Here is a 13,338-nt window from a genome sequence, read left to right as displayed (position 1 = left end):
CCAATCATTCTACATATTGTGGTTAATATTATTTCTCGATTTTGCATTATAATTCAGTTTTACAAAGTTTGCAGCTAAATAATTATACATACATTTTGATTTGTTCAATAATTGGCTGATAAATATTGGCAGCAAATACATCGGTGCATTATTATTTATAGGTTCAAACCTACAAGAGGTGTTACATGAACTATCACCATTGTGTCCTAAAGCCAGACACAATGGCTGCAACTGACTCTGTAATGAGTGTACTCTTATTCACTTTGGATAGAAGTGTGAGATAAATGACAAATTAGAAATAATAATAATAAAAAGAGATTTCATAAAGAAGTTTTCAGCTCTGTAAGAACAAACTTGAATATGTAGCAGAAATAAATGGATGTGCTAAACCACTTTACTTTCATTCAGCTGTATTTCAGTTGTTATGAATCTGATTTCAAACATAACATATTAAATTTGAGCTCTGTGTTTTCCACTTGATAACCATAAAGTTTAACTGTACAGCATCCCACTTAGTGAAGACTTAAATGATTTTGGCTCTATATTGTGTCAAAACAGACAGTAACCGTTGAGGCAACATCTAATGAGAACAAATAGAAAAATACTCCATCTCCGAAAGTGCTTTTATGATTGAGCTGTGCACTGGGTAATGGTGGAATGGCAGAATTTAATCTGAATCTTAGTGTGGCCTCTTGGTACAAGGTTTAAAAGGGACCTAATTTCCCCACTATCAGAATTCTCAAAACAGACACCTGCTGATTATGTGCAAATTAGCTCTTCAAGTCTGCAAATCTGAGCCTCTTAGTGTGCTGGTGAATTGCATTTTACCCAGTGTTTTTACAGGCCATACTTGAGAAGCCTGGAGTGGAATTTCTCTGCTCTTGACAATCAGTGTTTGTCTACATACCCAATTTCATTTGTGTTTAATGGAATATTCTAATGAATATAGGAGAACTTTTAAGTTAAGCACTTTGTATGAAAACATATTTTCCCAGAATTCTCTGCCAATGAGATGTATAGCACCACATGGGGAATCAGTTGTAAATCGGAATACCATACTATGCTTATTTCCTTAATTCACTATACCCCATGTACTCACCTAAGAATGTAGAAAGTGTGCAGGAGGCAGGAGTACCCAACTTTACTGGCAAAAGACACAGCATCGCCCTGAAAAAGAGAGGTACACGTGTATTTAGAAAGACCCCATGAAATGACGAGCACAGCTTTCTGTGCTGTGTTGACGAAATACCAATTATATCATATCATATCATATCTAATTGCTCTTCCCCCCCTTCAATAATACTTCAGATATGCCATAGCCTTGAACCACAACTTATTACTTGCTAGTCGGTTGCAAGTATTAAGGGGAGGGACATTCTCATTCTAGACAGCATTTGATTGGACAAAAATATGTGTAGTGTAACATGAGTCACCTCCAAAAGAGAAAGATTCAAGGTTAGGGGAAGTGATCTAACTTTTACAAGTTTTCTTACAGATATGTTAGCAGCCTTCCAATAAAGTGAGTATTATATCAAAGTTTTATTTCTCATCTAAACACTCATGTTATGTTTTGTCATAAACTGACAAGTTTAATTAATAAAAAGTTAAAAAAAATTAATTGCAATTGTGAAAAGTCTGCAGTGGGCTTATAAGAACAAGTAATTAGACCATTATGCTTTTAAAAGTTTTAAAATTACCTACATTTTTATTGATTTTTAGATTTAGACCTCAAACATGCCGTCACAAAACTCATGGCAAGCTTTAAATATATTTGGACAGTCCATTTTTTCTCTGCCTATTCACTTTCTCCATGCAATGAAAAATGTATTTTGTATTTAGAGTTGACAAGGAATTCAGTTAACAATATTTTAATATGAGGTTCAATACCTCAATAACAGCCGAGGCTGCAGTGGGCCTACCAACTGTGTACCTCAACAGAAATCGAGATTCATCAGCCAAGGCTATGTTTTTCCAGTCTTTAACTGTCCAGTTTTGGTGAGCCTGTGCCCACAGCAGCCTCAGCTTTCTGTTCTTGGCTCACAGAATTGAAACCTGATGTGGTCTTCTGCTGTTGTAGCCCATTCACCACAATTTTTGACATGTTGTGCATTCTGAGATGCTATTCTGCTCACTAAAATTGTACAGAGTGGTTATCAGAGTTCCCATTGCCTTTCTGTCAGCTCGAACCAGTCTGGCATTCTCCGTTGACCTCTCTCATCAACAACCCGTTTTCATCCTAAGAACTGCTGCTCACTGTTTTTAGTTTTTGGCACCATTCTGCATAAAATCTAGAGACTGTTGTGTGTGAAAATCCCAGGAGATCAGCAGATACAGATATACTCAAACCAGCCCGTCTGGCACCAACAATAATGTCATGGTCAAAATCACTGAGATCATATATTTCCCCATTCTTATTTTTGATGTGAACATTATCTGAAGCTCCTGACCCGTATCTGCGTGATTTTATGCATTGTACTGCAGCCACTTGATTGGCCGATTAGATAAATAGCATTAATAAGTAGGTGTACAGGTGTTCCTAATAAAGTGTTCACTGAGTGTACAGAATTACCATAACTGGTTTGGTTTGAGAAGATGCTACTTGGATTTGCAAAGTGAATCACTTTGATTGGGTTTTTAATAATAGTAATGATAATGCTAACTTACACTGTACACTATAATGCATGAAAAAACAATACATTTCTGGTTTGACGTCGAAGGGAATTTTGAGGCTTATTGATGGGGCTGTGGGACTACATACTGTAGGACAAAAAAGGTTTGGAAACACTTTCCTAGTCCATTTTAGATGTGTTTCTCAAAGTGCTTTAGATAAGGTCAGGATGTTCTGTGCTCTTTTCTCTATTTGATTCACACACTGTGGGCACAAGGCCAGGCAATTACCGCTGGCCACATCTATTCACTTTGCTCAGTTCACAGAAATACTTGAATATAGATTGAACAACACTCCTGCATCTCTACCATAGTAAACTGTTATTAGCAAGCAGAATTATTGCACGTACTACATTCAAAGTACCTGTAAATGCTATATATTGGATTATCATTTTCCAATTGTACTTTTCATAGACATGGATACTAAGACCAGGAAACAACAAAAGAATACATTACCTTTTAAAAAAAGCATAAAAGTATTATCAGGACAATACTTAGATAAATTGCTGAGCAATCTTAGGCATAAAACATGGGATTCTGTATTTAGCTGGAATACTCCGGAAGAAGCCTATAGTGCTTTTATCAATGAATTAACCAACAGTATAAATATCACAATACCGGAAAAATTTGTTAAAGGAGATAGAAGCAATGAAAATACTTGGCTTACAAAGGGAATCCTAAAATCAATTAAAAGAAAAAATAAGCTCTACAAATGCTATATTAAAAATCCAACAAATGAAAATAAAGAAAAATATTTTATATTCAGAAATAAACTTACAAAGTTAATACTGAATAAGGAAGCGGAATTACTACACTGATTTAATTAAGGCTTCTCATGGTGATCAAAAGCGTTGCTGGAGAGTACTAAATACTGTGCTTAGCCGAATCAAAAAGCAACTGTCCTTCCAGAAATCAATATCAAATATAATGATAACCACTACCTTAATGATGACGATCTCGCTAAAAGTTTTAACAACTATTTTACTTCTATAGGTGTGACTCTTTCGAAATCTATAAATCCTCCAGGGGGAGCTTCATACCAACAATATTTAAAAAGGAAATTATCTGAATTCTTTTTTTCTAACACCTACAGACAAAATGGAAGTTCGGAAAATTATTATGAACATGGAAAGCTCTTATACTGCTGGTGTGGATGATATTTGTAGCAAGATTGTTAAATCTATTGCAGATGAAATTCTAGAGCCACTTGTCTATTGTATAAACCTCTCGCTATCTCATGGAGTAGTACCAAAAATGACAAAAATTGCAAAAGTTATACCAATTTATAAATCTGGTGGAAAAAATAACTTACAAAATTATCGACCTATATCTATTTTACCAACGTTTTCCAAGGTATTTGAGAGGGTTGTGTACAACAGACTTAGTGGTTACCTGGATAAAATGAATATACTCATCCCATCTCAATACGGATTTAGGAAAAAGAGCTCTACCTGTTTGGCAATGCTGGATCTCATTGAAAAAATCAACGACACTATAGATAATGGTGAGATTGGTATTGGTCTATTCTTAGATCTATCAAAAGCCTTCGACACCATTGATTTAGAAATTCTAATTGGGAAATTGCAACACTATGGTGTCAGAGGGAAGGCACTCTGCTGGTTCAAAAGTTACCTGCTTGATAGGGAGCAATTTGTGCAAATTAACAATAGTTATTCAGAATGCACAGGTACCGTTTGTGGTGTCCCCCAGGGCTCCATATTAGGTCCACTTCTTTTATTTTGTATGTAAATGACATTATAAGTTCAACAAATCTTTTTCATCAGGTTATCTTTGCAGATGACACTAATCTTTTTTGTCTCATAAAAATCCAGATATTTTACAAAAGCTTGTTAATGAGGAATTAGTTAAAGTAGATAGTTGGTTTACATGTAACAAATTATCAGTGAATGTATCTAAAACCAAATTTATTATATTTCGTTCAAATAGAAGCCGGGTAAACATTGAAAGGATACAAATTAAAATACATAACAAAGTAATTGAAAGAGTAGAGAACATCAAATTTTTAGGTATTTATTTAGATGAGTTCTTAAACTTTAAACAACATATCGAGAGTTTAACAAAAGAATTGTCAAAATATGTTGGTCTGTTCTATAAATTGAGATATGATCTTCCTTTTATTGCTCTTCTAACACTGTACCGGTCCCTTTTTGAATCACATCTAAATTATTGTAATATTATATGGTGTAACACGTATCCAAGCCATCTTGAAAAATTGCAGATCCTACAGAAGAAAGTTATACGTGTAATATCATGGGCAAAGCATGATGCTCCCTCTGATCCGCTTTTTTATAGGTATAAGCTTTTGAAGCTCAGCTGAGTGCAACAGTTTTCAAAATGCATGTATTATGTATAATGTAGTTTATAAATTGCATCCAAAACTTTGCCATCTCATTCCAGTTACCTCATCTATTCATGACCACAACACTAGAAGGAGAACCTTATTACTGAGGGAAAAAGCGTAAGCTGAAGTGTACCAGCTTTAGTATAACATGTAGGGGTCCTGGGATCTGGAATGAGATTGACAATTCTATAAAGGAACTACCTTATCTCGATATATTTAAAAAGTATCTTAAACACAAATTGTTACAACATTATGCATGATAGACCCCACAAGGCTGAAGGTTTCATTCATATTTATTAATGTATCTGGCTTTCTCGAATACCCTACTATCGGATTTTGTTTGAGGGTTGGATGAGATGCGTGATATATGCTGGTTGGGGGGTGGATATTTTGTGGTGAATGGTGTTGTTGTTTGTTGTGGATGGGTACTGGGTGGGTGGATTATTTTGTGATGTTATTAGTACTAATTATGTGTCTTTAAGGGCCCTATTTATAAGCCAGGACTTGGCTTCTGGGAGGTCCTTTTCTTTTACAGAATGGTTCTTTAAATCTGTAAACATGAATTTGTTGTGTTCTGTGAATGAATGAATGAAATGGACAAATTGATACTCAAATGTGCTCTCTTCTGATTCATGGAGAATCAGTTAAACCCCGTTAGAATTTCTCCCCTTACAGTAAAATCTCAAATATTAACGTTATTGTAAAATGCAGTTTGCAACCCATTTTACTTCCGTAATCTGATATGGCATTTGATTATGACATAAGTGAATGAGATCAAGTCTTAATTTACATTTACCTGTGATTTTATCCATCAGCATTTGACTGGATAGTGAAAGGTTTTTGGGCAATCAGGCAAAATTCAAAGTACAAAGAAAAAAAAAAAAGGTATCCAGCCATATAATTACAGGATTTTCAGCAAATCAGTTATGACTACTGGGTGAACATTAAATCATCTGATGAATATTCAGGATGCATGCTAAAAAGATTTTTAATGTGTCCCTATACCCCACTTTTAAGCTCGTTCCTACACTGCAGGGTATATTTTGATTTCATGTTGATTTTAACTAAGGAGGAAAATGCTGTGTAGCTTAAGGAAGCAACCGTTTCCTCTCTCCTAACCTTTTCTAAGCACAAAAACAGCACACTTGGCGAACCACAGATTCCCAAAAGTTTCTGCTGATTTCTACTGCTTTCCTGGCTTGTTTAAACAAGAGGGAGACTATTTAAATGCTGTATGTACCCACAGCAGTGAGACAGCGAGCCAGTGGAGGGTGAGTGGGCAGCGCCATGAGGCAGAATGCCCTCTCTCTCCCCCCTTCATCACACTGACTTGAGCTCTTCGCTTCCATAGCCAGCGGCAAGAAAGCTGGATGTAGCTAACGGCTGAGCAAGCATGCTCCTAGACAACATGTTTCAGCACTTCTAATGTTTGCTGTTTGAAAGCACTCTCACACCTCTGGAGTATTTAGGGTGAAGCCAGCATGTGTAAAGGTGAAAAGTCGGGAAATGTAACTATATTAGGAAAACATCCTCATGGTGAGCAGCGAGTGGGCAATATCTTGAAAGCTTGGAATGAATGGATTAATGAATGATTAATTAAACAAGAAAATGAATAAGTAAGGACGTGTCCACCAGTACATCACATCCATGTTACTCAGCTGACCTAAATCAACAAGCTCTAGCACACACCAACCCTATTATCCTGATTATTCACTGATCCATTCTACCATGCAAAGGCAAGATGTATTAATTCCACATTTTGTCAAAAAATCAGTTATGACCAAAATTGGTTCTCTTAGACTGTGATATATCCTGTGACAGACGGGTTTGTTTTAGATATGTACATATTTAATCAGTGCATCACCATGTGTGTATGAACAATGCATTTGGCTGGACATTAAAATAAATAAAAAATTAAACTAGTGTCAGTGTTTGTGTAGTTGCTGTGTTTTGCCTTTATAAGGCAGTATTGTACAGTTAAAAAATTAACACACTTTTGGTAACAATAAAGGAATATACAGTACGTCTATACACAAGCAAGTGAACAATTTATTAAAGCTTGGGATAAACAGGGTACTGAATGATATATTAAGAAAATTAATAAGTAACATAGTTCAGTGTAAACTATTACATCTCATTCATATTACTCTACTGACCTATATCAACAAACATTAGTAAATACCAGCTCTTTAATCCTGATTTTACAGTGGTTCGATAAAAACATTTAAACTGTGAATAGTCTTTTCATCTCCACTGAAAGAAACTGCATATTCAGTGTTTTTTAAGTATAAGAGACTGAATTGGAACTGGCCTTACCAAAGAGCTGAGAGCCCTCCACATTGCCTGGCCTACACCCAGCTCGACCAGAATGGAGGAGAATACAGATCTTTCTTCTGCACAATCGATCTGAAGGGGGCTGGTTCCAAGAATCTGCACTCCATTCAGGTGAAGGGGCATGTTGTTGGAGATCTGCCCACCCACAGATACAATGCTATCAAACTGTTTCCTTATTTTTTTTACTTAGTATAAGTGATACCAGGAAGGGATGTGATATAACTATCCATAAAGCGCCATCTCCAGGAAATATTTCAGAAACGTATAACCAGAAGTTCATCTACCAAGAATAGTCCCACCTCAAAAAGAGAATATAGACGTTACAGCTTATCTAAACATTTTACACTGAAAGATGTGTGTGCTGTAAAGTAAAGCTTCATATTTCTGCTCCCGTTTTAAATGTATAACTGCTATGCATTTCTGTGGTAATCAACACCATGCCACAAACACTGGCCAAGTGGTTATAGACATTAAGTTGTAAATAACCCAAAATATAATTTTAAAACCACATTTTTCTTACCAATTAGGTCTCAATGGTATGGTGAAATGACAAGTGATATAGTTATTCTTAAAAACTCCAACTTAAAGTCTGTGCATAAAAGTCAATGCAATATATGATATGGTACAATACACTACATACTACAAATGACAAATGCTAGAAATTATGTTGTTTATGAAAGCTAGCTTCAAGATATAGTATAATCTGTAAGAAGGTTTGTTTTAGGCACAGAATGTTGTAATCAAAGTAAGCACTGTGTTGACATAAATTACTATAAGCTTTGCATGAATTCACAATGATTTACTGTTTCTTTCTTTGTAGGCATTATTTAAACTACACACTGTCATAATGATCATAATGTCTCTCTCTCTCTCTCTCTCTCTCTCTCTCTCTCTCTCTCTCTCTCTCTATGTTTTTGAGATGAGCTCTGGTCCCAAGAGCAGACCGTGAAACATGACACGGCATATTTTTCCGTCATATACCTTTTGATCCCATGTATTGTATTCTTATGGCAACTGCGTGTATGCCCAATTCATCATTCATACACCAGCTTTGCTGCTCCCTTCAGATTTATCTGAGCAAACTAATGTGATGTTAATAAATCGGAACACTTATTTGGGGGAATTATTAAAACCTTGGAGCACAACATCCCCTCCAAAACAGCAAACACTTCATGAACCAATGCTTTAATCACCACTTTACCTAAATTATAATGTGTCTGAATGGAAAAGTCAATGGCTGTTGAAGAGGTCACATTTTGCATTTTCAGTGTAGACATCAGTTGCATCTCTATGAGGGATGTGTTCACCAAAAGGTCTGCTTAGATCCTTCAATATGTGTAATTTCTGTACATCTAACACATTTACAGGAATAAAGACTTCAACAGATGTGTGGTCACAGGTATTGGCTATTTTACGGCTTTGAGTGTTGCTCATCCAATCACAGCAACAACTAGGGGTGGGGGAAAAAAAACTATTATGTTATAAATATCGATTCTTGAGACATAGAATTTAAAATTGTCTCCCGAAAGAAATATAAATTTTCAATTTAACAAATACAAATTCAATGTTTAGCTTAATGCTTATACAATGATTGATAGAAAAATATAGGAAGCTATATTGTTCAGAGTTTCCAACTAACAGGTTTTCTCTCTGAGAAGTTTCATCTCTTTTATTTTGACATTTAGTCCTGTAATGCATCACTGCTACAGCCATCAAAGTGCCGCTTGTTCACTGTTAGACTTCAAAATCCTCTGCTGTGATCAATGTTTCTGTTATGATGCATAATCCACTGCTTCATTTGTGATGTGTTGTGGAGAGTATTTGTCAGGAGTCATTCTGTACATTCTTTCTGACACTGCTTTAATAAATAGTCCAGCTATAAACTATTGGATGCCTATAGAATGGTATTCTATTTGTTTCCCTGTCTCAACCTCGAGACTCCTATATTGAGGTCACCACAACCGGCTGGATCTAGCTCCATTCCTGCTTCATGTTGGACTCCACTGCTCCATGTCGCTGAGTGATGATGACAAATAGCAGCTGGTGCCAGCCAAACATCTATTACGGTGGACTTCAGAGGATGAAATGATGCCAACTCCAACCATAAGACATGTTCATATGCTATTGCCTGAACCTTAGATTTAGGATAGACTTCACTGAAATTACCATCCAGGTTGAACTGTGATGCACCTAACTGATCTCTGCCAACATCACCTCGGTCTAATGATGGACTACACTTTTGAAATGGAATACATAGACTGTCAACTAATTGCCAACAAAACCCTTCATCAGCCAACTAACAAGGACAATTGCATCTATGTTAACTTCTGCAGTTAATCCAGACATTAGACATTAAACTTATAGTTCATACAAAATCTTTGTTTAAACACTGAACCTTAACACTTAATTAGTTTAAACCATGACTTGCACTATACATAATTAATATTGGCATTATATTCATGATGTTAGCCAGAGGGGAACTGGCCCCCACATTGAGCCAGCTTTCTTCCTAGATTATTTTTTCTACATTGACCAACATCTTATGTAGTTTTGTGTTCCTTGCCACAGTCGCCTTCGGCTTGCACACTGGGGTTATAAATACAATTATTATTTAATTACTTATTTTTAAACACAATTCACAATTGTATTTTATCAAACTACACAATGAGGACTGAAACTATGTGTGTTTTGAAAGGCACTATACAAATAAAAATTACTTGACTTGTTTAGCATCCAGATGTCCCTATTAAATACATCTGTTTGGGTAACATATGGCCTTATACAGTACATGAGTTCCTTAACACTGACTAGTCGACTAATAGCCCAGAAAACACACCAACTGATCAACTGGATGTTTAAATTGGTAGTTTTGCACATCCCTATCTTTTACCTGCAAAAATAATTGTCATTTCAAACTGTTCTTCAACAGATATTTCTTTCTGACAAAAAGGAGTTAAAAAATACCCAATACTTACAGAATCAGAATACTTTAAAAATCACAAATGCACATCGAATCGCTATGTTGTAATATTGAATTGGGAGGTCTGTGGCAATTCCCAGTCCTAGCAACAACCAACCATTTTCTAATAGGAAATTTTGCATAGATACATTTTCAGAAAGTGGACCACTATCGGCATATCATTAAGTTGCCCTTGTCAAACATGAAATTAAAATAATAACTTTCAGTTACCCAAAGGCACCAGGTGTATGGGTTGAACTTTGACCTCTCACCTCCTGCTGTGTGATGTCCAGGATGCACTACCGGGTCAACTCATCGATGTACAGACGGTCACACTCATCAAAGTCCGTACTGACCGTCTCTGGGTTATGGTTCACCACCACTGTATGCTTGCCCATCTGTCTAAGGGCATGGATGCTTGACACAGCACACCAGTCAAACTCCATACTGCTGCCTGTGGGGGAGTAGAGCGGAACGCTGCCCTGACCCACTCCTGCACTAATTGCTCATTAAAACTAATGAAAACAATACATGAATGGGTTGGTTTGAAATAAAAACCAGAGGATGGTTAAGATAAAAAGAAAGGCAATGACAGGAAATATTCTGCTGGAGAATCCTGACTCGGGCTCACCAATGTGATAAGGATCACAGCCCAAAAACATAATACCAGGATCCATAAAATCCAGGTCATGCTCCTGTTGAGCGGGACAGAACAATTGTGATCATAAGCTGAAAAAGTCCAATAGAGTGCAACATTCTAAAAGAGTGTAACAGTTTCAACTGAGTGCAACAATCCCAATAAAGTGCCACCATTTCAATAGAGTGCAACAGTTTCAATATTGTGTAACTATTTCAATAGTGTGCAGTCATTTCAATAGAGTGCAACAGTTCCAATAGAGTGCAAGAATTCTAATAGTCATTTGTTTTAAATTTCCAGTGAAGAACTAGAGTTCTGAAGAGTGATTCACTAATCAGAAATGTCTTACTACCTGAAACTCAATCTATTTATATATATATAAACATTGTTTTCATCATTATAATCAATGACTACAGTAGAAGTCAACAGCTATAAATTTTGAGTATACAGATTGTACCCTTGTCTTTTTTATGATTTCCATATTATTTTTAGCTTAAAACCAAAAAGTGTAATGTCTTCATCTGATTCATCTCAAATCACATTATGTAATTACTGTATGTGAAAACAAATAATTCAGGAATGGCTGAAATCCACCTTTGGTTTGTGTTGGAGTTCTGTTTGTGTTTATTTTGTGAAAATTACCATTTGACTCCTCATTATCCATCCTATTACAAGACTACTTGCCAAATAAATAAATAAATGGAAATTAAACATTAATTATTTTATTAGTTAACTTGTAGAGATCGCACAATGATCCAAGAAGCAGGAAAGATGACTCGCAATATCCGGATGACCAGTCTGATATTTCTGAATCACACAACTCCTCATCCAGACGATTGTGCTATCCAGGCTGGACTTCTGCCGTGGACTTCTGGCAGGCCTTCTTAAATGTATAGTCAAACCTCTGTAATTGATCCAGAGTGCAGAGCAGTGAGACTGGTCTTCAATGAGCCCAAAAGAACGCACATCATACCTCTATTCATCAAACTGCATTGTCTGCCAATGGTTGCTCGCATTAAGTTCAAGGCATTGATGCTTGCTTACAGAACAACCACATGCTCTGCAACCCACCCCCCCCCCCATCTACACTCAATACTTCAGGTCTAAGCGCACTCCAGAAGTTTGCACTCAAAAGCAAAAAATCACTGTCCAGGACTTTCACATTAACTGTTCCTTGCTAGTGGAGTGACCTGCCAAACTCCACCCAAGCAGCTGGTTCTTTAACATCATTCAAAATGTTGAAATGAACATTAACCAAGATTAATCTGCAGCTGTACATCATCACACCATTAGCTGGGTAATTCCTAGCCAATCACGTTTCAGCCATCGCTTTATAAATCTGCTCACAATCTATCACATTGCTGTTTCAGTGTGCTAACACAGCAACCTCCACCACCCCACCGCCACCAGTTGAGTCCTGTCCTGCACAGGGGTAGGCTCCTCGCCCCTGCCTCCTATCTCCTGCAGGATATGACAGTTCCGAGTACAACTTCTTCGGACCACCAGACTGGGCTTATGCCAAAGATAGACATTACATTTCTGTTTCATATTCATCAAATACATTTCATCTTAAATTTCACTGTCTGCGAGTCTTCCTGATAGAAGTATTGTTCTTTACTGCTTGGGTAAATATTGTTTTTGGTAAATATATGCAAAATCATCAGAGGGAAAGTATTTTTTAAGATAAAAATCAATCCATGGGCCTTTGATCATCAGATAGTTCAAACTTTTGTGAACATGGGTGGAAATACAAACTCCCAAAAAGTCTCCAACCACCATCCTTGCTAAAGACTATTTTCAAATCAATACAACATTTGGACAGAGATCAAAGGGAAATTAAATAAAAACTGGAGGATTTTTCCCCTTCACATTCATGTTTTATAAGCTCTGCATGGACATACTACTGTACACTACCAGTCAAAAGTTTGGACACACCAACTCATTCTTAATTATTACTATTTTACATATTTTAGAATAACAGTGAAGTCATCAAATCTATAAAATAATACAAATATTGGAATTATGTAGTGGTTAAACATTTTTTAACAAATCAAGGCTATCTTATATTTGATTTCTATAATGTTGAATATTCTATATTCAATATAATTTTATTATATTATTCTCCACTTTCACATTCTTCTTTTGTTTTTGTTTTTGGCCAGTAGCATTCTTTGTGCATATTGCCACCTACAGAGCAGGGAGGATCATTTTCAGTATTAAAAAAAAAAAAAGGACTTAAATATTGATCTGTTTCTCATCCACACCTATAATATCACATCTGAAGACATGGATTTAACCACAGGAATTGTATGTATGTAACACTTTTATGCTGCCTTCATGTCTTTTTTGAAGCTTCACAATTCTGGACACCATTCACTT

At 36.2% G+C, this 13,338-nt stretch overlaps 1 pseudogene; it reads right to left on the bottom strand.

The window, feature by feature from the left end:
• Positions 1-13,338, bottom strand: part of LOC127658835 (carbamoyl-phosphate synthase [ammonia], mitochondrial-like) — a 72,055-nt pseudogene that overhangs the window by 36,612 nt on the left and 22,105 nt on the right.

This window comes from Xyrauchen texanus, chromosome 18, assembly GCF_025860055.1.
Source record: "Xyrauchen texanus isolate HMW12.3.18 chromosome 18, RBS_HiC_50CHRs, whole genome shotgun sequence".
Classification (NCBI taxonomy): domain Eukaryota; kingdom Metazoa; phylum Chordata; class Actinopteri; order Cypriniformes; family Catostomidae; genus Xyrauchen; species Xyrauchen texanus.
This window is presented reverse-complemented; position numbering and strand designations above follow the sequence as displayed.